The following is a 23,838-nucleotide window of genomic DNA, read 5'->3' on the forward strand; positions in this document are numbered from 1 at the left end:
TGGAGTATTTTTGGTGATTTTATCAAATGTAAATGTACTAGACATTGTTCGGGTAGTTATTGTCTTTATATATTGTACATAGTTATTGTACTTATTATATATAGTTTTTTATATTAGTTATAAACTTCTTTTTATTTTAGACAAAAAAGGGGAAATGTGGTGATATTTTGTTTGTGCTCTAACAAATAAAGCTTGTCTGGAGATCAGAGTGCAGAACTACCCACTAGTTGACTATAGAGGCCAGGGAGTAGTAGCATACACCTTTAATCCTAGCACCTAGGAAACAGGAAATGATATGGCTGGGCGGAGAAAAGAAGTGATAAGGCAGGATGGAGCGGGGCTCAGCCCATTTCAGCTGAGAAGTTGGCTAGGTAAGAATTAGCTGTAGCTTGCTCCTTTGTCTCTCTGATCTTCCAGCATTTACCCCTATATCTGGCTCCTAGTTTTTATTGTTGAGACCTATTAGAATTCATACTACAGAGTCACCAGCAGACACAGAGAGAAGTTAGATGGGCATTCTATACTGAGAAAGGGTACAAAGCCATGTGGCAAAATCTAGATAAGAAATATGGGTTAAATGTAAATGTAAGAGTTAGCTAGTAACAAGCCTTAACTATTGGCTGAGCATTTATAATTCATGTTTAGTCTCTGTGTTGGTTATTTGGGAACTGCAGGGGCAGCAAAACTCTGCCTACAGGCGCCTCTGGAATGCTCAGCAGAGATCAGTTTGAGAGGATTTTCTTGGGTCCTGGAACCTTAGGATATACTCTGAGAGTCCTCTCCAGCTGATGTACTTTTTCCCGATCTTGGGGGTTCCAAGGTTTCTAAGTGTTGGGTCCAATCTCTGGAGTTCTCACTTAGATCCTCCAAAATATTATGGGAAACCCACAGTAGAGGCCACTCAAACACAGTTTATACAACCTATTAAGTCTTTATTCCACCCAGCTTGGACTGCACTCAGGTGTTTGTGCCTAAGTGTAGCATCCGGTGTTCAGAGCACGGTAGTTCTGAGGGCAGAACTCAGCTGCTGGGGTGGGGGTGGGACCACCCACGTAAGCAAGCAATTCAACAGAAGCTAAAATAAGCATTTAGCTGAAGGTGATTCTGCGCTAGCAGCCAGTTTAACAGAAGCTAAGTATTTTGACCTTGTATCTTAATATGTGGGTTTTTTGTTGTTGTTGTTGTTGTTGTTGTTTTTAAGACAGGGTTTCTCTGTGGTTTTGGAGCCTGTCCTGGAACTAGTTCTTGTAGACCAGGCTGGTCTCGAACTCACAGAGATCCACCTGCCTCTGCCTCCCGAGTGCTGGGATTAAAGGCGTGCGGCACTACCACCCGGCTTGACCTTGTATCTTAGAATAGAGTTAGGTAATTTTCCATAGGATTCCCTATTAAGGACATCAAATTCTGGTTAAACCTGAAATGACCTTGGTAAGAACACAGGATGGAGAATCCTCCGCACTGACTTGCCCTGCATCTTAAGGTTTCTATTGCTGTGAAGAGACCTTGTAACCACAGCAACTCTTATAAAGGAAAACATTTAATTGTGTGACTTACAGTTCAGAGGTTTAGTCTATTATCATCATTGTGGGACATAGTGGCATGCAGGCAGACATGGTGCTGGAGAAGGAACTGAGAATTCTACATCTTTGATCTATAGGCAACAGGAAGTAAACTGTCTCACTGGGCATGGCTTGAGCATATATAAGACCTTGAAGCCCACCTTCACACTGACACACTTCCTCCAACAAGACCACACCTACTCCAACAAGGCCACACCTCCTAATAATGCCTCTCCTCTTGGGGGCCATTTTCTCTCAAACCACCACACTGTCAAATGGGTAAACACCCAATGTGATATAGCTGGGTCATGTGGTCATTCTCTCTCTCTCTCTCTCTCTTTTTTTTTTTTTAATTTTTTGAGTGATCCTTCCAAACTAACTTCCATAATGGAAGTATTAATTTGTTCCCACAGCACAAGAACTAACCTCAGGAACCAGCAGTTGGGACTACATGAAAATATAATTTTTGCACAGCCAAAGGAGCTATCAGCAGAGCAAACAGTCCATAGAATGAGAGGAAATCTTTACCAGCTATACTCTAGACAGGGGACTAAGATCCAGAATTTACCAAGAACTGCAGAAACTAAATACAAAGTGTGTCAGTTCTTTTTCTGTTACTTTGATAAAATGCCATGAGCAAAAGCTCCCATATACTACCACAAACACAAACTAAAGAAAAAACTGAAGAAGGAAAAGGCTATACAACTTCAAAGCCCACCACAAATGATAGACTTTCTCTAGCAAAACTATACCACCCAAACAGTACCACCAATTGGTAGTCAAATGTTCAAATACCCAAACCTGTGGGTGCCATTCTTCTTCAAACCACCACATTCCATTCCTTGGAGCCCGTAGTCTCATGGCCATATCAAAACACAGATACATTTAGTCCAACTTAGAAGTCCCCAAAGTCTCTCACAATTTCAACACTTTAAAAAGTCAAAGTCTCTTCTAATATTAAAATGCTCAGGTGACTCTTCAGATCAACTACTCCTGCTTGTTGAAAACAAGTTACTTCTCTCTTGGGGCTGGTTTCGCTCCCTGTCTGCAGCTTTCCTCTGCTGACGTCCCATGGCTCTGGCGTCAACGGCTTGGGGGTCTCTAACACAATCCTAACTTCATTTTTACAGCACATGCAATGGCCTCTCTGGATCTCTATACAGGTAATCCCCTGCCACACGACTGACCTTAGTGGCTTTCCTTAACCAAGGAAGAAGATTCCACAACCTCTTTACTGCTGTATCTAACGCCAGAACCATGGGACCAAAGTTGCCAAGTTCTGCTTCGTGCTTGGGCTAGAACCTGCCCTGTCCTTCCATGGACTGCATTAGCATAAGATTTTCTTGTTGACCTGTAGGGACTCATACTTCCTTAGGCCTTTTCACAAACTGCAGAATTAGCTAGTTGGGGTCTTACCCTGGGGACACCACTCCTTATCTCTTCCAGCTCAAACCAAGGCTTCAACATTAAATTTCCTGGTGCTCTTTTTTTCATCCAAATACACATTTTATTTCTTTTTGCCCCACTTTGTCTTTTTTAGTGTAGATCCACATAAGAGTGATCACTAACCACAGTCAGTGATATGTAACGAGTCTCTCTCTGTCCTGCAGCCAACTCCCAAATAACAACACAGAGACTTAGTATTAATTATGAAAGTTTTGCCTTAACTTAGGCTTGATTTTAACTAGCTCTTATAACTTAAATTAACTCATTTCTATTAATCTACATTTTATCAGGGACTGCCCATCCTGCTTCTTCCATGTCTCCTGGTGTCTCTGAGTACCTAGATTTCTCTTCCTCTTCCTTTCTCTCCCCAGAAATCCTGCCTATATCTCCTGCCTAGCTATTGGCCATTTAGCTTTTTATCAGAAGGCACTTTGGCAAAGACATATCTTCACAGTGTACAAAAAGACTATTCCACAGCAGTATTAGGCTCTCTTTTTTTTCCTGCCCTCAATATACTACTTTAGGCTGTCTTGAGACCTCCTTTGCTGGTGAAATCAATCAAAAACTCTTCACTTTACTCTCAGGCAGATTATGTATTGGTGAGCATGAGGGGTACAATAAAGAATCAAAATAAATGTTCTGTGGGTGAAAAGGAAAAAGTTTATTCTGAACTGTCAAGACTGTCTGTCTCAGAGTTTCTATTGCTGTGAAGAGACACCATGACCCCAGCAACTCTTATAAAGGAAAATATTGGGAAGCTTACAGTTTCAAAGGCTCAGTCCACTATCATCATGGCAGGAAGCATGGTGGCAGGAAGGCAGACGTGGTGCTGGCAAGGTAGCTGGGAGAGCCCCATCAGGTCCTGCAGGCAGCAGGAAAAGAGAGCCACACTGGGCCTGGCTTAAGCATCTGAGACCTCAAAGCCTGCCCCCAGTGACACATTTCCTCCAGCAAGGCTGCACTTCCTATTAGTGCCACTCCGTATGAACCTATAGAGCCATTTTTATTCAAACCAGCACACCACACTGTCCCTCAGGAAGGCAGAGAGAAGTGACAGGGAAACATATCTTAAGGGTACAAGGGAATTGTTACCTAGGAAAAAGGAAACCAGGGGCAGGGTGGGAGGCTTTGCAGCATAGAGCAACTATTTGTGAGTAGTGGCTGAGGGGTCTCTAGGCCAGCATGGGCCTTGGTATGCTGATAGACCCCACAAGCATGTTAATGGAGGAGCCAACGTTCCTTTTGCTAAAGATGAGAATCTCTCTCTCTCTCTCTCTCTCTCTCTCTCTCTCTCTCTCTCTCTCTGTGCTTATTTGCTTGCTTTTGGTTTGTTTGTTTTTGTTTTGTTTTGTTTTGTTTTGAGACAGTTTCTCTATGTACCCCTGACTGTTCTGGAACTTGTTTGCAAGCTGGTCTTGAACACACAGAGATCCTTCAACTCTGCCTCCAGAGTGCTGGGACTAAAGGTGTGCGCAGCCACCACCACCACCACCACCACCACCACCACCACCACCACCACCACCACCACCACCACCACCACCACCGTGGTGAGAATGACTCGCTTTGACAAGTGGGAACTAGCTTCCCAAGACCCTGAGGGAATGCGGGCCTTTGTCAGAATTTGGGAAAAGGAGTTTCTTTAGACCTGACAATTAGGACAAGGGCAAAAGCAGCTACATTCTTTGCCAAAAATATAATAAAAATGGTCTCCAGCCCAGTTGCTGATATTGTTTTCCTCTGTAAACTCTTGAGCTGGGTCTCCACAGTCCATGTTCCTCTCAGCACTGTCTTCTGTGCTCCTGCTGGATGGTGATGCTTTCAACATCCAACCACTCTTCTAGTCCAACGTCCCAACGTCTCCCATATCTCTCCAAAACCCAGCATGGTCGTCCCATCACAGCAATACCCAGTCCCTGGTACCAACTCCTGCTCTTTACTGTTCTATTGCTGTGAAAAGACACCATGACCAAGGCAACTTATAAAAGAAAGCATTTAACTGGGGACTTGCTCACAGTTTCAGAGGTTTCGTTCATTATCATCATGTGGGGAGCATGGCAGCAGGCAGGCAGGAATAGTAACTGCAAGCTTACATCTGATCTATAGGCATGAGGCAGAGAGAGACAGAGGGGCTGGGCCTGGTATGGGATCAGGCTGGTTTCAAACTCACAGATATCTTCCTGTCTCTGCCTCCCAAGTTCCCAAGTACTGGGATTAAAGGTACGTGCCACCATATCCCTATTCTCCCCCCCCCCGTGTGTGTGTGTGTATGTGTGTGTGTATGTGTGAATGCTGTGGAATAATCCTCCTGTATACTGTAAAGATTTGTCACTCAAATTGGTTTAATAAAACAATGATTGGCCAGTAGCCAGGCAGGAAGTATAGATGGGGCAACTAAGGACAATGGGAAGGGAAAGGATGGAGTCAGGAGATGCTGGTCAGATGCAGAGAGAGCAAGATGGGCACACTATACTGTAAAAAGGTACTGACATGTAGCAGAGCATAAATAAGGAATATGGGTTATCTTAAAATGTAAGAGCTAGTTTTTGGAGTCCATTCCCTGTGGTGTGATTCTTTGCTCAGCTTTGATGAGGGGGCTTGATCTTGCCTAAGCTTGGTGTATCAGACTTTGTTGACTCCCCAAGGGAGTCCTTACCTCCTCTGAGGTATGGATGGAGGTGGGTTGGAGGGAAAAGGGGAGGGAGGGAGGGCTGAGGATAGTATGTGAGATTTTTAAAATGTAAACACTAGTTAATAACAAGCCTGAGCTATTAGTCAAGCATTTATAAGCAATATTAACCCTCTGTGTGGTAATTTGAGAAGTGGCTTCTGGGTATTTGGGACTGAGTGGCTCCAAGACAGGAAAGTTCTGATTGCTCTCTCCTTCCTCCTACCTCTCTCTAAGATAGGGTCTCACTTTGTATCTTTGGCTAGCCTGGAACTCTCCATATAAATAAGGCTAGCCTTGAACTCTTAAACTCATAAAAGCACACCTGACTCAACCTTCTGAGTGCTGAGATTAAAGGCATGTGCCACCACACCTGACTTTGGCTCATTTTTAAATACAGTAGTGTCTGGTTAGTTTTATAACAACTTGACACAAGCTAAAGTCATCTGAAAGGAAGGAACTTCAATTCAGAAAATGCCTCCATAAAAACAGTCTGTAGCCAAGCCTGTAGGACATTTTCTTAAATAGTGATTGATGGGGTAGTGCCCAGTCCATTGTCGATGGTTCCATTCCTGGGCTGTTTGTCCTGGGTTCTATAAGAAAGCAAGTGTGTGTGTGTGTGTGTGTGTGTGTGTGTGTGTAGGGGTACATGCCTTAAATCCTAGCACTCTGATGCAGAGACAGGTGGATCTCTGTGAGTTTGAAGCCAGCCTGATCTAATGAGTAAGATCCAGGACAACCAGGGCTACACATAAAAACCCTATATTGAAAAACCAAAAATAAAAAAAGAAAGAAAGCAGGCTGAGCACATGGGTAGCAAGCCAGTAAGCAGTGTGCCTTCGTGGGCTCTCTATTGGCTCCTGCCTCCAGGTCCCTGCCCTGCTGGAGACCCTGACCTGACTTCCTTTGATTATCAGCTGTGATGTGGAAGCAAAAGCTGAATAAACCCTTTCCTCCTCACATTGCCTTGGTCATGGTGTGTCATCACAGCCATAGCAACTCTAAGAGAAATAGTGAGTGTATTAATTGACTTTCAAATAATTAACTTATATACCTGAAAAAATGTAGTTGGTCTTTTTATACTTTGTTGTATTTAATTTGGCAAAATTTTAAGGTATTTTAATTTTTTTTACATTTATTTAATGGGGGGGGCCACACACACCTGCATACCACAACACATTTGTGAAGATTGGAGGGCAACTTACAAGAATCTAACAGGTTCCAGATGTAGCTTCAGTGGCTCCTGGGAGGAGTTCTGTTATATCAAGAAATCTGGTCGGGTAAAAACTATCAGCCTCTGATCTGAGTCACAGAATCAATGAAAGATTTTTGGTGGCACTATCCTGACAGGTCCCCTGGCAGGTGGGAGACCAAGGCTGGTAAGAAACAGGCAGATATGCCATGAAGATAGAGCTTGGGTATAGACTTTACTTATAAGAGTGAGGGACTATGGAGGGGAGGGGAGATGGGGAGAGAGAAGCGGGGACAGGGAAAGAGGAATTCAGGAGGAGGCCACTTGTTTGTCCCTGCTGCCCAGAACCAAAATAACCACACAGAAACCATATTAATTAAAACACTGCTTGGCCCATTAGGTCTACCTTCTTATTGGCTAACTCTTATATTAATTTAACTTATCTCCATTAATCTGTGTATCGCCATGTGGCAGTGGCTTACCTGGTAAAATTCCCAGTGTCTGTCTCTGGCGGCTCCATGGTGTCTCTCTCTGCCCTTCTTTCTCCCAACATTCAGTCCAGTCCTCCCCGCCTACCTAACTTCTGCACTATCAACAGGCCAAGTCAGTTTCTTTATTCATTAATGGTAATCACAACACACAGAGGGGACTCCCACATCACCTCCCCTTTTCTGTTTAAATAAAAAGGAAGGTTTTAATTTTAACATAGTAACATATACTATATATATAATAACATATTACATGTAACAAGTTATCAAGCAAAAATTACAGTTACAATATTTATATCTATTTTATCTCTTATCATAACTAAGGAAAACAATAACTATAAATTCTTCAACTCCATCAAAGACTCCAGAAGGATATAATATTACCGAAGTAAACTGGAAGTACATTGTAAGCAACTTGCAAAATTCTAGAATTGACAGAGACATCTCACTGCCTGGAAAGTCACCCAAAATTTTTCTGTACCAACGGGGCATCCATCTTCAGCCTACAGGCCTATAGTATCAAGGAGACTTTTCCATGAAGCAGGAAATTTCAAAGACAGTTCTGCCTATATTGGCAGTTTTCCAGTCACTTTCTTCTGTGTCCTGCAGAATGTCTAGTAGAGCCTTTTATGAAGCAGGAACCCTGAAAGACCGTCTCCCTTTAGGCAAGTTCAGCAGTCATTGCTCTGTGAGTCCTGCATGTCCAGTTTATGCAACAGTCCAGGCAAGAGCAGTTTCTTGCCCAAATGGCTAACCAACTCCATAAGGAGCCTCTTCCATGCCCATCTTCCTTTTGAAGTAGCTTGTGCTGCCAGGAGCAGATGTGTCTCACTGTTGTAAAAGGTCTTAAGTTCTTAAATATTTTAAATGCCATATTCACAAGGTCTCTGAAAGATTTGAAGAATATCTATCTAACTGAAATTTATCTCTATATAGCTAGAAAATCTAACTAACATGACTACAAGCTTGACTATTATAGATGATTATCTATTAACCTATATTTTTAATTATATATTACATTTTTAAATGAGCTACACAAACACAGTACCTTAATCAAGAGCAGAAATATACATATAACAAAATTGACCTTAAATTTATTATTGTATCAATAAACCAAGATCCATACCAATGCAAATTATTCATATCTATATCATATCCCCCTTTAAATGTAAGCAAACATTTGTAGACAATATTTGGGAATATGGATATAGTTATTTCTCTCTAAACTGCTTCCTGCTGTTTATTAGATGAAGTATTTTCTTTGTGGGGGTGTTCACAGCAACCTTTCAGGGAGTTTCGATCAATCAAACCATATTAGCCTGGAATGAATCCACATGTTCTCATCCTCTGTGGAGACAAAGAAAAAAAACCTCTTTTCCAAAGCAACATATCCCTTAGACACAAATTCTGAAGTCAAGATACCTTTATAATATACATGCTGGTTTAGCTTAGCAGCCCATACAATGAAATGTCTCTCTGTACTTAGCTCCTCCGCAGTCAAAAAATTCAAAGAAAACACAATAATATACAGAATCCAGACTCTCTGTGTATAGTCCGTCTTGACATGGCTTATTTTTCTTTATTCCTTTTAATCTATAACTGTCTGTACTCTGTTTCTTTCTTTCTTTTTCTTTCTTTTTTGTTTGTTTGTTTGTTTGTTTTTTGAGACAGGGTTTTTCTGTAGCTTTGGAGCCTGTCCTGGAACTAGCTCTTGTAGACAGGCTGGTCTTGAACTCACAGAGATCCGCCTGCCTCTGCCTGCCAAGTGCTGGGATTAAAGAGTGCGCCACCACCGCCCGGCTTTGTACTCTGTTTCTTTAAAGACTTTACCCCTTTTTAAGCATTAACTTTATTTTATGACTCTCTATACTCTTTTTCTTCTCTCTTCCAAGCCTACATACACTTATCCAACACTGTGACACATTTGGATTTATCTTTATTACATATCTGTAATTCTTTGCTGTCTAGAAGAGCTTTTAAAATGATAAGCAGCTTGGTCGCAGCTGCTCTGGATGCTGTCTCTGCCTCTCTCCACTTTCAAAATGGTGGACGTATCATTACTGCCAGGTCTGGTAGGAGCCAAGTTCAGCACTTTAACTCTGAGAATGAGCGTGCAGCACATAAACCCTTTTTATCTGAGTAATAGCTAAATCTGGCATGCAGCGAATTGTGTGGCCTAGAAATATCTCTGTGTATGGTGGCAGGAATCTGCCATGCTCTCCTGCTTGTAGACCACGCCTAGTAGATCTGATCCCACTGCCTGCCCAGGCAGGAGCACTGAGCCACGGGCATGGTCTCAGCCACTTTCCTCCCTACTCCAAGTGGGCACACAAACACCCGGGGCCACAGATGCCATTGAAATGCTCCATAGCTGGAGTTGGCACTGGAGGTAGGCCCCAGAAAACCTGTATTTCAAAATGGCTGCACAGCTTTTTTTCATGCTGCTGCTGCTGCTTCTGCTGCTGCTGAGTCAGGAAAATCTCTCTTAAAGGAGCTGCAACACACCACCAGCAAACAGCAAAAAGTTGTGTTAAACTTTGTGTGTTTTTTTTTTTTTTTGTCTAGAATTCCTTTTCAAGCCCTCTCAGGTTTTACATGGATGTAGTTACCCACGTTGGTGCCAATCTGTAGGAAGAGGCTGCTTGTTTTTCCCAGCCACCCAGAACCAAAATAATCAGAGGAAAGAGGGAGGGGAGAGAGAAGAAAGAAGGGAGAAGGGCAGAAGGTAAAGAGGCAGTAGTTACCTTTTCAGAAGAGGGGCAAACAGAGAAACATGGCTGGAGAGGAGGCAGGAGATCCACTTGCCTTGGCAGAAAGGGGAGATTGGGAGTGGGCAGAGTTTATCTCTTAAAGGGGCAGGGTACCTGTTTGAGCAAAAGCATCACCCCATTTCCCTAATACCCCTTTATACAAAGAGTCTGGAATATTATAGTTGGGGGCCTCATCCCAGCCTCCTGACATCCATCTTTGGAATGTTGGGGAGGAACTCCATTTCAAGCCCTCTCCCCTGGGAGTTGCCTTAGTCCAAACTCCACCTATGAGAAAGCCAACCAAATAGTAACCCCTCCCCAGGGAAGGTCAGGACCACTCGGAAGGTCAGGACCACTCCCACGGGCTATTTAAACTGCCTCCCAGAGAATGGACACATGGTCTCTGGGTTTGTGAGGTCTCCCCCCCCCACATTTCCCCCTTGCCATGCTTTCCTGGTACCACCCAGAAACATTGCATTAAACATGGGCGTCTTTTATTTGGTCTGATTGGAATTATTTGCGTTTGGTGGAAAGGCTCATCTTAAGGAAAACCTAACAGTACCCAGGTGACAGGCCAGCAGATTACAACACTCTGGAGCCCATTTTGACCCCATCCATTTTTGAGCACATTGTGTAGGTTCACTCCTCCTGCCTGGGCCAAGACCAACTTACAGATAACACCAACACCTGCACCAGCTCCTGGAACGTCACCATTGGTACCACCTCTCCAGGCTCAAATGGGCACCTACCCAGCAACTAAGATCTGGATTTAAAGGGCATATCCACTCTCATCTCCCTTGTTCACCCTCGCCTCTCCTGTACAGCCAGGGCACTTCTCCATCCCAGTCTTTCTGGCAGTTAATGGCCCTTTCCATGGCTAGCTCCATTCCCAGGGCCGGTAATAACAACTGTCTTTTCTCCTAACAACCTACTTTCTCATCTCCCTCAAGAAACAGAAGCCTGAAGTCTTTAGGATGGCAGTTAACTGAATGCTTCTCCACCCATACCTCCTGCTAAAGATGAGCCTACCAACTCCCAATGTTCCCCCTCCCCACATCGTCCCATGCCCTCAGGAAGTAGACTTGAACCCAAAGAGTCTGGAATGTTCAGGTGGAGGCTCCACTCCAAGCCTCCTCCCCTGGAGTTGCCTCAGTCTGGGCTCCACCCCTGAGAAAGCCTGGCATCGATGGCTCCACCTCCAAGGGTATTAAAAGCCCCCGCCTCTTGGGTTCCCCTCATGGTCTCCAAAGCCCCCACCTCTTGGGTTCCCCTCATGGTCTCCAAAGCCCCAACCTCTTGGGTTCCCTTCATGGTCTCCAAAGCCCCCACCTAGTGGGTCCCCTCACCCCCATGTGGTCTCAACTTCCCCTGGGGCCATCCAGAAATGCTTGGCTCAGAATAAACCTGTATTTATTAATTTGATTTAATTGGCTTATTATATCAGCAGCAGCAGATTCCTATTAACCCAGAATTAAATTTAACTGAATCCTTTTTCCCTTTCCACCATATGGATTCTGAAGGTCAAACTCAGGTCACTAGACACAACAGCAAGAACCTTTACCCACTAAGCCAAATCAACAAGCCAAAATTTTGAGGATTTATGTGCTTCAATTTATGGGAGATATTGGGGTTACACTAGCAAAATTATAATTATGAAGTAGCAATGAAAACATGTTCATGGTCGGGGGTTAGCACAACATGAAAAACTGTATTAAAAAGTCACAGCATTAGGAAGGTTGAGAACAGTTGTGCTGGGATGACTGCCTGTTTACAGACACTGTGACACGTGATCTCACCTGGTGCAGCATCTGCTTACACGCTACACCCTGTCCACTTACACGCTACACCCCATCCACTTACACGCTACACCCCGTCCACTTACACGCTACACCCTGTCCACTTACACGCTACACCCCGTCCACTTACACGTTACACCCTGTCCACTTACATGCTACACCCTGTCCACTTACACGTTACACCCCGTCCACTTACACGCTACACCCCGTCCACTTACACGTTACACCCCTGTTCGCTTACACGTTACACCGCTGTCAGCTTACACCTTACACCCCTGTCCGCTTAACGTTACACCCGTCTCCCTCGTTCCCTGCTTACTCCTGGCTTACCTTCTTACACCTGGGTCTCCTGTCTGCTTACACACCCACGTGCCAGCACCCGCCCCTCTGCTGTCTTTGCCTGCTCACACACCCACGTGCCAGCACCCGCCCCTCTGCTGTCTTTGCCTGCTCACACACTCACGTGTCAGCACCCACCCCTCTGCTGTCTTCATCTGCTTACACACCCACGTGCCAGCACCCGCCCCTCTGCTGTCTTCAAGTGCATGCTCAGCTGTTGCCTGCTCCAGCATTCACACAGTTTATGAGGATGTGTTTTTATGTGTGCATGTTTGTGTGTGTGCAGGTGCATGCATGGAGGCCAGAGTACAGGCTGGAGAACAACTCTGGTAGCATTCTTTGGGTACCATTTTTTTTTAGAGTCAGTGTCTCTCCATTGTAGTCTGGAACATACAATGTCAGCTAGGCTGGCTGGCTAGTGAGCCCAGGGACCTGCTCGTCCTCCCCTTCCCCGGCACTGGGACTCCAGCTCTAGGGAATCAAACTCGGGTCTTCGTATCTAGAGCTTTATCAGCTGAGCCGTCTCCACGGACCCTTTGGTTCTGAGTCTCGCCTTGTCGCCCTGGCTCACCTCAAATTCACTACCCTCCCATTTTCAGTCTTCTGCGTGCTGGGTCACAGGTGTGCCCCACAACTAATTGTCACTAATACAGTTCCACACTTCAGTGGTTAAAGTTTACTCAGTTCCACGCTTACCTGTGAGGACAGCCGGGTCTGACGGGGTCCACTGGTGGGGGGCGGGGTAGACTTCTGAGACTTCAGTTTCTGGTCCCAAGCCCAGCAGTCAGCTCCTCTCCTCTCTGGCTTCTGCCTCGTGCTGGCTTGTCTGGCAGGAGGCCCTGGCCACACCCCTAACAGTTGCCAGCCAGCATATTTCCTATGCTCAGCACATTTTTGTGGATTTTCCCCCTTCATTTCCACGTCACTCTGGAAGAAAAATAGGTTAGAGGACGTGTGTGTTCACGGCCTGTGTGTGGTGTTCTGCGCAGTCTCCTCAGTCACCCTGGCGAGCGGCCTGCCTTCAAATGGCTCTGCTGGGTGAGTCAAAACTGATTTTCCTTCTTCTTTTCCTTTCCTTTCCTTTTTTTTTCCTTTAAAAAAGAAAACATTTATTTTATTTGCCAGCAAGAGAATGTGTGTGTGTGCGCGCATACGCACGAGTTCACGTGTGCATGTGTGCTCACGTGCACCACGGTCCACAGTCCATGTGTGAAGACTGAAGGACAATCCCCCCTCCTTGCACCACCAGGTTTTCAGCCTTGGCAAGCAAGCACCTTTACTTGCTGGACTGTCTTGCCACCCCTAGCCTTTTAAACTGGTAGCTGCTGGTTCCGTGGGCAGCTTGTTCAAGACCTTCTCAAGGGTTAAAATACCCTGAGTCTGGTGGTGAGGGAAGGGGAAGCACACTGGGCTGAGGGTCCCTAACCTAAATTCCGTGTCCAGATAGGCCTTGGACCCTCTATGTCTGTCCTTCCCTGTGTGACAGCGGTGTGGGGAGACACAGAGGCAAGGTCCATAGTGCTTTACACTGGACCCCATACTCTCACTGAGCGCTTCCCAGCCCAACTGAGATCTGGGGAGACATTCATATTCTCTCTCTCTCTCTCTCTCTCTCTCTCTCTCTCTCGCTCTCTCTATCTCTCTCTGGTTCTCTCTCTGGTTCTCTCTCCTTCCCAACTGGACTGAGATCTGTGGAGACATTCATATTCTCTCTCTCTCTCTCTCTCTCTCTCGCTCTCTTGCTCTCTCGCTCTCTCGCTCTATCTCTCTCTCTCATTCTCTCTCCTTCCCAACTGGACTGATATCTGTGGAGACATCCACACCCCCTAGAGGCGTCTCATAAAAGCTGCTGGGCACCATTCTCAGACTGGGGTTCCTCTTACTGCATCAGAATCATCCCAATGTTGGTTAAAAGTTATTGGGCTCCAGCCCAACTCCAGGCCTAGGTGTCAACACAGGGCAGCTTACACAGTCGCCCACATGGGGGTGGTGGAGGCAATTTCCCCCCACAATCTGCCCTCCACATAATGGATTCTTGTTTATCCTCCAGTGTGTGCTCCAACATCACCTCTCTCGTGCTGCTTCCTTGATTAACCTACAAAGAATTCATTGTCTTATCTTACATTCCTCAGGGCCTGACCCACCACTCTGCATGTGATCCGTGCTCGTATTTAAGAGGAAAATCACAGGCCTCGGGAGATGGTGCAGCTGACAAAGTACCTGCCAGGCAATCACAGAACCTGAGTTCAAAAAGCCAGCGCCCACATAAGAAGCCAGAACGGACCTGTCACCCCAGCTGGGGACAGGGATGGGTGAGTATATGCTGGCAGAATCTCTGAAATCCATTGGCTAACCAGTCTAGCCTAATAGAAAAGCTTTGGGGTTTAGTGAGAAACTCTGTTTCAAGACAATAAGGGGCAGCCCAAAGGACTCAACATCCTACTAAAAAGACGCTCGCTCGTCCAAGTTCATTGCTGTTCTCTTCATAATTGCCAGAAACTGGAAACTGCCTGGACGTCCATCAACAGATGGATACATAATGAATATGTAATGAAAATCTTGTACATTACATGATTGAATATCACTCAGCTGTTAAGAAAAACGAAATTATGAAAATTGCAAGTAAATGGATGGAGCTAGAAAATATCATCCTGAGTGAGGTAACCCAGACCCCCCAAAACAAATATTGTATGTTTTATCTTGTATGTGGGTTGCTGTAGAATATTCCTCTTTTACACTCCTAACAAGTGTTTTAGGGGTTACCAACTACTTTTTGCTTGGATTTAAGGCCTTCTCCATGACATGGAACCCACATCGGACACTGCTCCAGAGACCGAGAACCTGAGAGTCAGGTCAGGGGCCTGGGTGGAAACCTCCTACCACTGTTCTGCTAAAGCATGGAGAGGAAGTGACTCCTCACAGCACCCTTGGACCAGTGCCTCCTCATAGCACACTGCTGCACCCTTAGACCAGCGCCTCCTCATGGCACAAGCTGTACCCTTAGACCAGTGCTTCCTCATGGCACAAGCTGTACCCTTAGACCAGCGCCTCCTTCAGCCTTCGGGAGAGAGGCTTCTTCTTGACGTAGATAGTAATCAGCACAGAGACTTGAAACCAGTCAATGTGCAGAGAGTGAGAGACTTTGCATCACCCAGTCCTAAATGGGACGTCTGTAACAAAGCCCTTCCCTTGAAGCTCAGGGAGCTATGCGGAAGAGGAGACAGAAAAATTCTGAGAGCCAGAGTGAGGGATGACCCGAAGGAAGCAGTGTCTTCCAGACACAACAGGACTGACACAGAGCAGTAGCAGCATGGACGGGGCCTGCATGCGTTCAAGTCAGACGGAGTCCCAGCACTGAGACAGGGTGGGGACCTGGACATGGGCTCCCACCCCTAACCAAGAAGCTAACTGCAGCTCATCCCTGCTGGCCAAGGGATTGTTAGTTTTCTCCAATGGAATCTCATGGACATATTAACCACGTCTCAGAGCAAGGCCATGCCCAGGAATAGTTGGTCAAAACAAAACCACCATAGTGGTATTTTGTAGACTTTTGGACTCATTTTGCTTTGTTAGAGTGTTTTGTGTGTGTTTCTTAACAATCTTGCGCTCATCTATTTCTATTTTCTTTTGTTTTTTTGGGGGGGGGTGTTTAGTGTATGTTTCTTGTTTTGTTGTTTTGTTTTATGTGTTTGTTTTATAGAAAGAGAAAAAGAAAAAGAAAACTGGGTAGGGAAGGAAGTGAGGAGGATCTGAGAGGAATTGGGGGAAGGGGGAAACATGATCAAAATATATCACTTCTGCAGTTAAAAGTGGGGGCTGGAGAGATGGCTCAGTGATTAAGAGCACTCAACTGCTTTTACAGAGGTCGTGAGTTTGATTCCAGTAACCACGTGGTGACTGACTTGTAGTGGGTTCAGCCGTCTTCTGTGGTACAGGCGTTTACACAAGTAGAACACTCGTATGCATAAAATACATAAATCTTTAAAATATATGGGAAAGTGACTGAGGAATACATCCAGTGCCATCCTCCTGCCTCCACACGCACCTGAACATGTGTGTACACACCCATACCACAAGCTCAACACAATATACACACAATTAACTACATCCAATCTACCCTGTCCTCTGATCTCTGAGGCCCTCCCTCCAAGCCTAGTGACTCCCTTCCTCCTCGTCACGTTCCTGACCGCCTTAACCAGGCCAGTTCCACCCAGTCTATCATTTTATTTATTTAGTCACTTATTTTTATTTTTATTTTTTGAGACAGGGTCTTTCTATCTAGCCCTGGTTGTCCTTGAACTTGCTGTGTAGACCAGGCTTGCCTTGAACTCACAGAGATCTGCCTGCCTCTGCCTCCTGAGTGCTGGGTGGGGTTAAAGGCGTGTGCTCCTCAGTTTATTTTAATCACATGTGTATCATTCCCTGACCTTTTTATAGCCCGGTGCTGGGGATCAAATCTCTAATCACATAACCCACATCTACCCCACCTTTTTTAATATACTTCCTTTCGGCTTCTCCCCTGGGAAGGAAATGAGAGATGTGTTTTTTCAGTCTAGGTCAGCAGATCTTAACCAGGGTTGGTTTTCCCCCACAGGGAACATCTGGTAATGCGTGGAGATGTTTGGAACCCCTGGAGAGGGGATCAGGCATCAGCTAGCAGAGGGCAGGAGGGTTGCGGAGCAGGCCACAAACCTCGCGACAGAATGATCCAGCCCTAAATGACAATAGCAACTGATAGGTTGACCCTGGCCCAGGCTGTCACCAGAAAGCCACATGAGTCAAACATATTTGCAGCATGAGCAAATGAGATGCTAAAGCCTGAAAGTCCACACACACTGTATTTCTGAACGCCTCGGGCTATGGGGTAGGGTTTCAAGAATTCTGCACTCTATGAGGAATTTCCAGCTAAACACAGAAGACATAAACTGTGGGGCTAGAGTTTATGTTTCATGGAGCGAGGTCCTTGTCAAATGGGCCAACAAGTCCTACTTCTTTAAAAAAAAAGTTTTAATTTAGAAAAACAAAGAAAGCGCAATTCCATAGTCCACTTCGCATTGGGACAGCCTTGCCCAGAAAAGCCGGGGTCTCCTGACATCACAGGGATCCAGAGCTGGCTCTCCTGGGCATCAAGTCAGCCTTGGTCTTTTGGTCCTGGGATTCACTGAAACAAGATGACGTGACACAGCTTTTACCACCTCAGACCCAGAGCCAGGCTTCAGGAGTTTCCCTCAGCTCTGCATCTGGCCAGCTGTGTGTCCCTGGAAAACCACTTAACCCCTGTGAGCTCCAGATTTCCCTAAGGAGCTATAAACTGAAGATAATAATAGTACCAACCTCACAAAGAGTTAGTATTTAAAAAAATGTTTGGAGCAGGGTCAGGCAGCACAGTAAATGCTTTGTATAGGGTGGCTGTTCAGCACAGTTTGCCTGCAACCTCCTCGGTTTTAGATTGAAAGTTCAGCATCTCAGGAATCCCCCAGGCCTGGTATGGCTCCACACACCTCTAATCCTAGCATCTGGGAGAGAGAAAGGCCCATCTCTGTAGTCTCTGTGAGTTGAGACCAGCCTGATCTGTGTGGTGAATTCCTGGCCAGCCAGGGTACGTGGTGAGACCCTGTCCCCAAAACACAAATAACAACAACAAAATAAGAAAACCCCATAGTCATGCAGGGCAGGAAGTGTGCTCATCTTGCTTATGTGTGTGCGACTTTTCTAAAACAGACCAGAAACCTCTCAGGCCTGGGGTGTCATTCAGTGGTGGACTCCTTGGCCTAGCATGCATGAAGTTTTATACCCAGTACCAAAAATTATTAACAGAGATGAGGTGTGTGTGTGTGTCTGGGGAGGGAGGGAGGGAGGGAGGGAGGGAGGGAGGGAGGGAGGGAGGGAGGCAGGCAGACAGACAGACAGACAGAAAAGGTTGGAAAAAATGTTTGAAAACTGTCATTTGAGCCCAGAAAATTGAAGAGATCACTCAAGATTAGGTGTGGCCCTTGCAGTCTGCTTGGACCAGCTAAGTGCTACTAAATTATTTCTAGAAACCTGGTAGTCCCAAGACTTCTCTGCAAAACCGTCTAATTATTCTTTAAATCTCATCCTCCCATTGTTAGATGTTCCGTATGTAAAAGTCCAGATGAAAGGAACAACAACAGCAACACACACTCACACACACTCACACACATCACACACACTCACACACACCACACCCCTTAACACTGTTAGTAACCATCTGCACACGATACAGGATATAGGCTGATCCCACAAATGAGTGGCAGGAGACAGCTTTAAACTACGTGCCGATGTTGAAACTTGTTTTTCTGTGCCCGTTCCGGGAAGGAGGCACACAGCATCTCTATTTGGAATGTACTTTCCACAATTGTTACCTCCCAGCTTGTCTCCAGCAACCAAAGTCTCTTTCCTCAGAATGTATACAATCAACTAATCCTCTGCTGTGGACAGAATTTCCCCCAACAAACAGTTTCAGAGCTCAAAGAAAATTTAGGAAATCTGGAGAACCGTCCATATCCATGGGCTGAAGCAACCTCAGGACAAAAGTATTTGAAGGAGTAGGGCATAGCAGCTTGTGGTGGTGCATATCTTTAACCCTAGCACGGAAAGACAGAGGCAGCCTGGTCTCTGTGAGTGCAAGGCCAGCCTGGTCTACATAATGAGTTCCAGGACAGCCAGGGCTACATAATAAGACCTTGTCTTAAAACAAAACAAAAAACCTCAACTAAATTAAAAAGAAAATTATTTGGAGGAGAGCAGATAAGAGAACCTGAATTTGATCTGAAGAACCCACATCAGGTGCCTGTATCTTCAGTCCAGTGGTTCTGATGCCCTCTTCTGGCCTCTGGGGTTACCTGCACTCACATGGAACACACACACACACATACACACACACACACACACACACACACACTTCTGTTGTTGTTTTGAAACAGAGTCTCACTATGTTTCCCTGACTTTCCTAGAATTCATTGTGTATGAGACCAGGCTGGCCTCAAACTCACAGAAATCCACTTGCCTCTGCCTCCTACTGCTGGGATTAACCAATGCCAGTCCACAGAAAATTAAAACAGAAGCAAAAGAAAGCAAAAAAAACTTAGGTGTTCAGTTGACACAGTAGGTATCACATTAGTTTCATGAAAATATATCTTTTGAGGCTGGAGAGATGGCTCAGAAGTTAAGAGCTGACTGCTCTTCCAGAGATGCTGAATTCAATTCCCAGCAACCACATAGTGGCTCACAACCATCTGTAATGAGATCTGATGCCCTCTTCTGGCCTGCAGGGATACGTGCAGGCAGAACACTGTATCCATAATTAATTAATTATATATATATACATTTATGTATATATATTTATATCGTTTGTGGGTGGAGTACTTGGGGGAGTGGAGTGTGGCTCAGTGCTGATGCCTGAAGCCCTAGGTTTCCATTCCTGGGTTTTGTCCTCAACACTGCAAAAATAAATAAATAAATAAATAAATAAATAAATAAATAAATAAAGTATGTTTGAGGGAACACTATACTTGTGCTGAATCTGTACAAACTTTGCTCTTGTCATTTTCCCTAAATAATACCATTTGACAACCATCCGCATCTCATCTGCACTGTATTAGGTACTCTATGTTATTCAGCAATGATCCCGGTATCCAGGAGAATGTGTGTAGGTGTTGTGCACTGTATTGCTGTATATAAGGGACTTCAGCACCTACAGACTCCGTTATCCATGTTCCTTGCGGAAATCCTGGAACTAGTCCCCTGTAGATGGAGGCACAACCATATTTAGTATTATTGTGCTACTTCCTTCTTCAGAAACTGAGGGTCAAGAGGCCTGCTAACTTCCCTGAGGTGACTTGTAAGTAAAGCTCTCCCCGGAATTCAAGTCCAAAAGTCTGAGCCCATTTTGAGGTTTTGAAAACCTACCAAACACCGGGCGGTGGTGGCGCACGCCTTTAATCCCAGCACTCGGGAGGCAGAGACAGGTGGATCTCTGTGAGTTCAAGGCCAGCCTGGTCTACAAGAGTTAGTTCTAGGATAGGCTCCAAGGCTACAGAGAAACCCTGTCTCGAAAAACAAAAAAGAAAGAAAGAAAGAAAGAAAGAAAGAAAGAAAGAAAGAAAGAAAGAAAGAAAGAAAGAAAGAAAGCTTCAAAAACCCACCAATCCCTCACCCCAAACCCAGAACCTTAAATCCCACCAATGCTCACCCTGGAAAACTCTGTCCCCAAGAGACCCTATGTTAAGCCTGCCTCCTACTTAGTTCCCTGGTGCTTCTTGCCCGAGCAGAGGCAGCCACCCTCGTGTGTCCTTTTCCACTAAATCTCTTGTGTGATTCTTTGTGTGTGTGGTGTGTGACTTTGTGGTATTCCTTGACTCTCAACTGCCAGGATGCTTACCCTTCAGAGCCAGAACACTTACACAGGGTTCTGACTCACAGACCTCAGCTCTCCCAGGGGCTTTCTGATGGGTTCTTCACAGCTTCTTAGAGAGCGGGGTGGCAAGAGACGGAAGGCCACTGGGGAACTCCCTGTCCTCTTAACTGCCCTGCATGGCCTCCTACAGCTTGGCCTAGGCCCTGAGCAGCCTGCACAAATCAAGCCACCATAGAAAAGGGCTTGGTTTGGGGTTACTAGTTGCTGTTGTTTTTGAGAAACAATTAGATCACAAAATTGACGTATTTTCTTTCCTAGAAATTTTCACGCCATGAAAAAAAATTTAACTTTTCTCTGAACCGTATTTCCTGCCCACTGGATTTGTACATGTCTGGAAAAGCTAAGGGAGGAGCCCTTTGCAGGCCAACAGGCCTATGAAAAGCCCATTCACCCAGATTAACGAACTAGGTGACTCAGGACATAAGTAAGCTCCTGTTTGTGGCTCAGGAAAGTGTCACTTAAAAAGATGCTGTCATCGGGGTCACGTGATAGAAGTGCAGAGAACCTAGGCTGGCCCTGAGGTGGGCCAGGCCCCGGGAGCTGGATGAACTGGGAAAAGGGACTGGACTCGTGTCCATGACTGTGGCAAGGGAGGGAGGTAGACAGGGCATGCTGCTGGGCCACTCACACCTTTTCCGCCTGTCTGATTTCAGCTGGCGCAGACAAAATCCCAAGAAAACATCAAATGGCAAGCAGCAGAGGGAGAGCAAAGCCTTTGTGGTGTTCCTGTTTGAGACTTAAGGGAGCCGCCAGGAGGCCTGAGCAGAGCCGCAGAACACAGGTGAAGGTCTACATTTGATTCTCAGGACACCTGTATCCTGTCTCAGCCGCTCACAGGCTGTGTGACCTGAAGCAAGTTCCTTCGCCCCTCTGAACACCCTTAGGAAAAAGGAATGTCCTCTCATATGTCCCAGCGCTCTGATGACTGGAAACAGCTGCTGGCTCACTTGTTCGGGGCATACTAAGTTTCCAGCTGGGGACCCCAGACCTGATCTTGGTCTGTCCCAGCCCTGTCTACAAGCAATGCTATTGGATAAGTTGACTTCCATCACTAGTAAAGATACCTCGGATGACTGTGTCAACTCACTAGGATCTAGTATCTCCAGGACTCTGGCAAACCTCCAGATACACCTGTAAGTTGTTATCTAGATTAAGGCTAGGCTCTGAGAATGTCCGTGGGGATCATCTTATTTTGAGACTGGCGAGACCGCTCCCCCGGTCCTGGACGGTGTAAACAGGAGAAAGTGAGCTGAGCCATTCCTCCCCTTCTACTTCTCAATCAAGGCTGCAACATAAGCAACTGCTTCAAGCTGTCGCCTCCTCTGTGTCCCCCTCCTCCCTTAAATTGCTTTGTAGGGGGTTTTATTATGACAACAGGAGGGGCAGCTGTGCTCCTGAGGTTTTGTCGATGATACAAACTAACCAGAGCCATCTCGCAAGAGGAACTTGTGTCGCTGCCTCCATCAGCTTGGTCTGCAGGCGAGTCTATGGGGCGGTTTCCTTGACTGATTAATGTGGGAGGGGGGCTAGCCAACTGTGCTGGTTCCATCCCTAGACAGGTAATCCTGGGTTGTAAACAAACAAACAAAAAACAACAACAGGTTTTTTGAGCAAGCCAATAAGCAGCACCCTTTCATGGCCTCTGCATCAGCTCCTGCCTGCAGGTTCCTCTCCTGCTTGAGTCTCTGCCTTGGCCTCCCTGGATGACTGATCGGTGTGTACAAGGCAAATAAACCCTTCCGTTCCTGAATTGCTTTTGGTCATTTTTTTTTTAATTTTTTCAAGACAAGGTTTCCTCTGTGTAGCCTTGGCTGTCCTAGAACTAGCTCTTAGACCAGGCTTGCCTCAAACTCACAGAGATAGATTCTCCTGCTTCTGCCTCGTGAGTGCTGGGATTAAAGGCATGTGCCACCCACCACTGTCAGGCATTTTTTTTTATAGCACTAAAAGGTAAATTCAGGCTAGATGGTGGTGGTGCACACCTTTAATTCGAGCACTTGGGAGGCAGAGGCAGGCAGATCTCTGTGAGTTTAAGGCCAGCCTGGTCTACAAAGCGAGTTCCAGGACAGGCTCCAAAGCTACAGAGAAACCCTGTCCCAAAAAAACAACAAAAACCAAACAAACAAGATCAAAAAAGTAAACTCAGACAGTAACCAAGCCCCATTGCACTGGCCTCAGCAGCTCATCGTGGCAGCAACCAGTGCTATAATAAAACCAACCAACATCAGGAACTGGAAAGATGGTTCAGAGGTTAAGAGCACTGGCTGCTCTTCCAGAGATCCTGAGTTCAATTCCCAGCAACGACATGGTGACACACAGCCACCTGATGTCCTCTTCTGATGTGTAGGCATACATGCAGACAGAACACTGTATACATTTTAACAAAATCTTTAAATAAAAAAAAATCAACTAACCTTATGGCCAAGAAGCAATGGACCAGGGCCCACAACCACTTCCCCAATGGCTCAAAGACCTCCCACTAGCCCCACTCATTAAAGGTGCCACCACCTCCCAATTGTGCCCAGGCTATGGACCAAGTCCTTGGAAAATGTTTACCTCCCAAACCTAAGCACTACCCAAACACTGGGTTCAGAGTAAAATGTAGCTCAGTGGTATGTTGTTTAACATGAATCCTTGGGTTCAATCTCCAGGAACCCTGCACACCACTGCCATGAAGGCTAAAGCCAGCTCTGCCCTTACCTAGCTTCGTGACACTGGACAAGCAAGTTCATTGTCCCAGCCTTGATTCTCTCAGGTGTAGAAAGGAGAAGTAATTCTACCTCCCATTTTCACCCCCCCCTTCAGTGCTGGGGAGGGAACCTAGGGGTCTTCTACATACTAGACAAATGTTCTACCCGCCCCACTTCTCACCATCTCTGGGAGAGGTTTACGATGCCCTGTGGGTCGGGCCTCCCTTAGTCAAGGTCTTTGCGGTCTGGGAAACCCAGGCCCCGGACACCAGTAGTCAGTGGGCTCCCCAGTGCAGTCACTCTGATTCACAGGCTGCCCTTGGCTTTCCTGTGGGGCTCCCACACAGCAGTCTGAGCTGTGCTGAGCTCACAGGGCTCTAGGCTTCAAAAGCAGCTTCAGTTCTGTAGTAAGAATGGCTCAGGGAAAGGATGCTTTTTCTCCTGTAAAAGCAGCGCAGGCTGGGGGTGGCAGTTCG

The 23,838-nt window shown here is 45.9% G+C and overlaps 1 long non-coding RNA gene across 2 annotated transcripts; it reads left to right on the forward strand.

The window, feature by feature from the left end:
- Nucleotides 1-13,214: 13,214 nt before the first annotated feature.
- LOC130876410 (uncharacterized) lies at nt 13,215-21,881 on the forward strand. 2 transcript variants are annotated; one of them, XR_009057281.1, is made up of 3 exons: nt 13,215-13,273; nt 14,368-14,547; nt 21,326-21,881. It is a non-coding gene; the product is annotated as an uncharacterized LOC130876410 (long non-coding RNA). The 2 variants fall into 2 exon arrangements; XR_009057282.1 differs by lacking the exon at nt 21,326-21,881 and adding an exon at nt 14,732-14,775.
- The last annotated feature ends 1,957 nt before the right edge of the window (nt 21,882-23,838 follow it).

The sequence above is a fragment of the Chionomys nivalis genome, chromosome 6 (genome assembly GCF_950005125.1).
Source record: "Chionomys nivalis chromosome 6, mChiNiv1.1, whole genome shotgun sequence".
In the NCBI taxonomy this organism is placed as follows: domain Eukaryota; kingdom Metazoa; phylum Chordata; class Mammalia; order Rodentia; family Cricetidae; genus Chionomys; species Chionomys nivalis.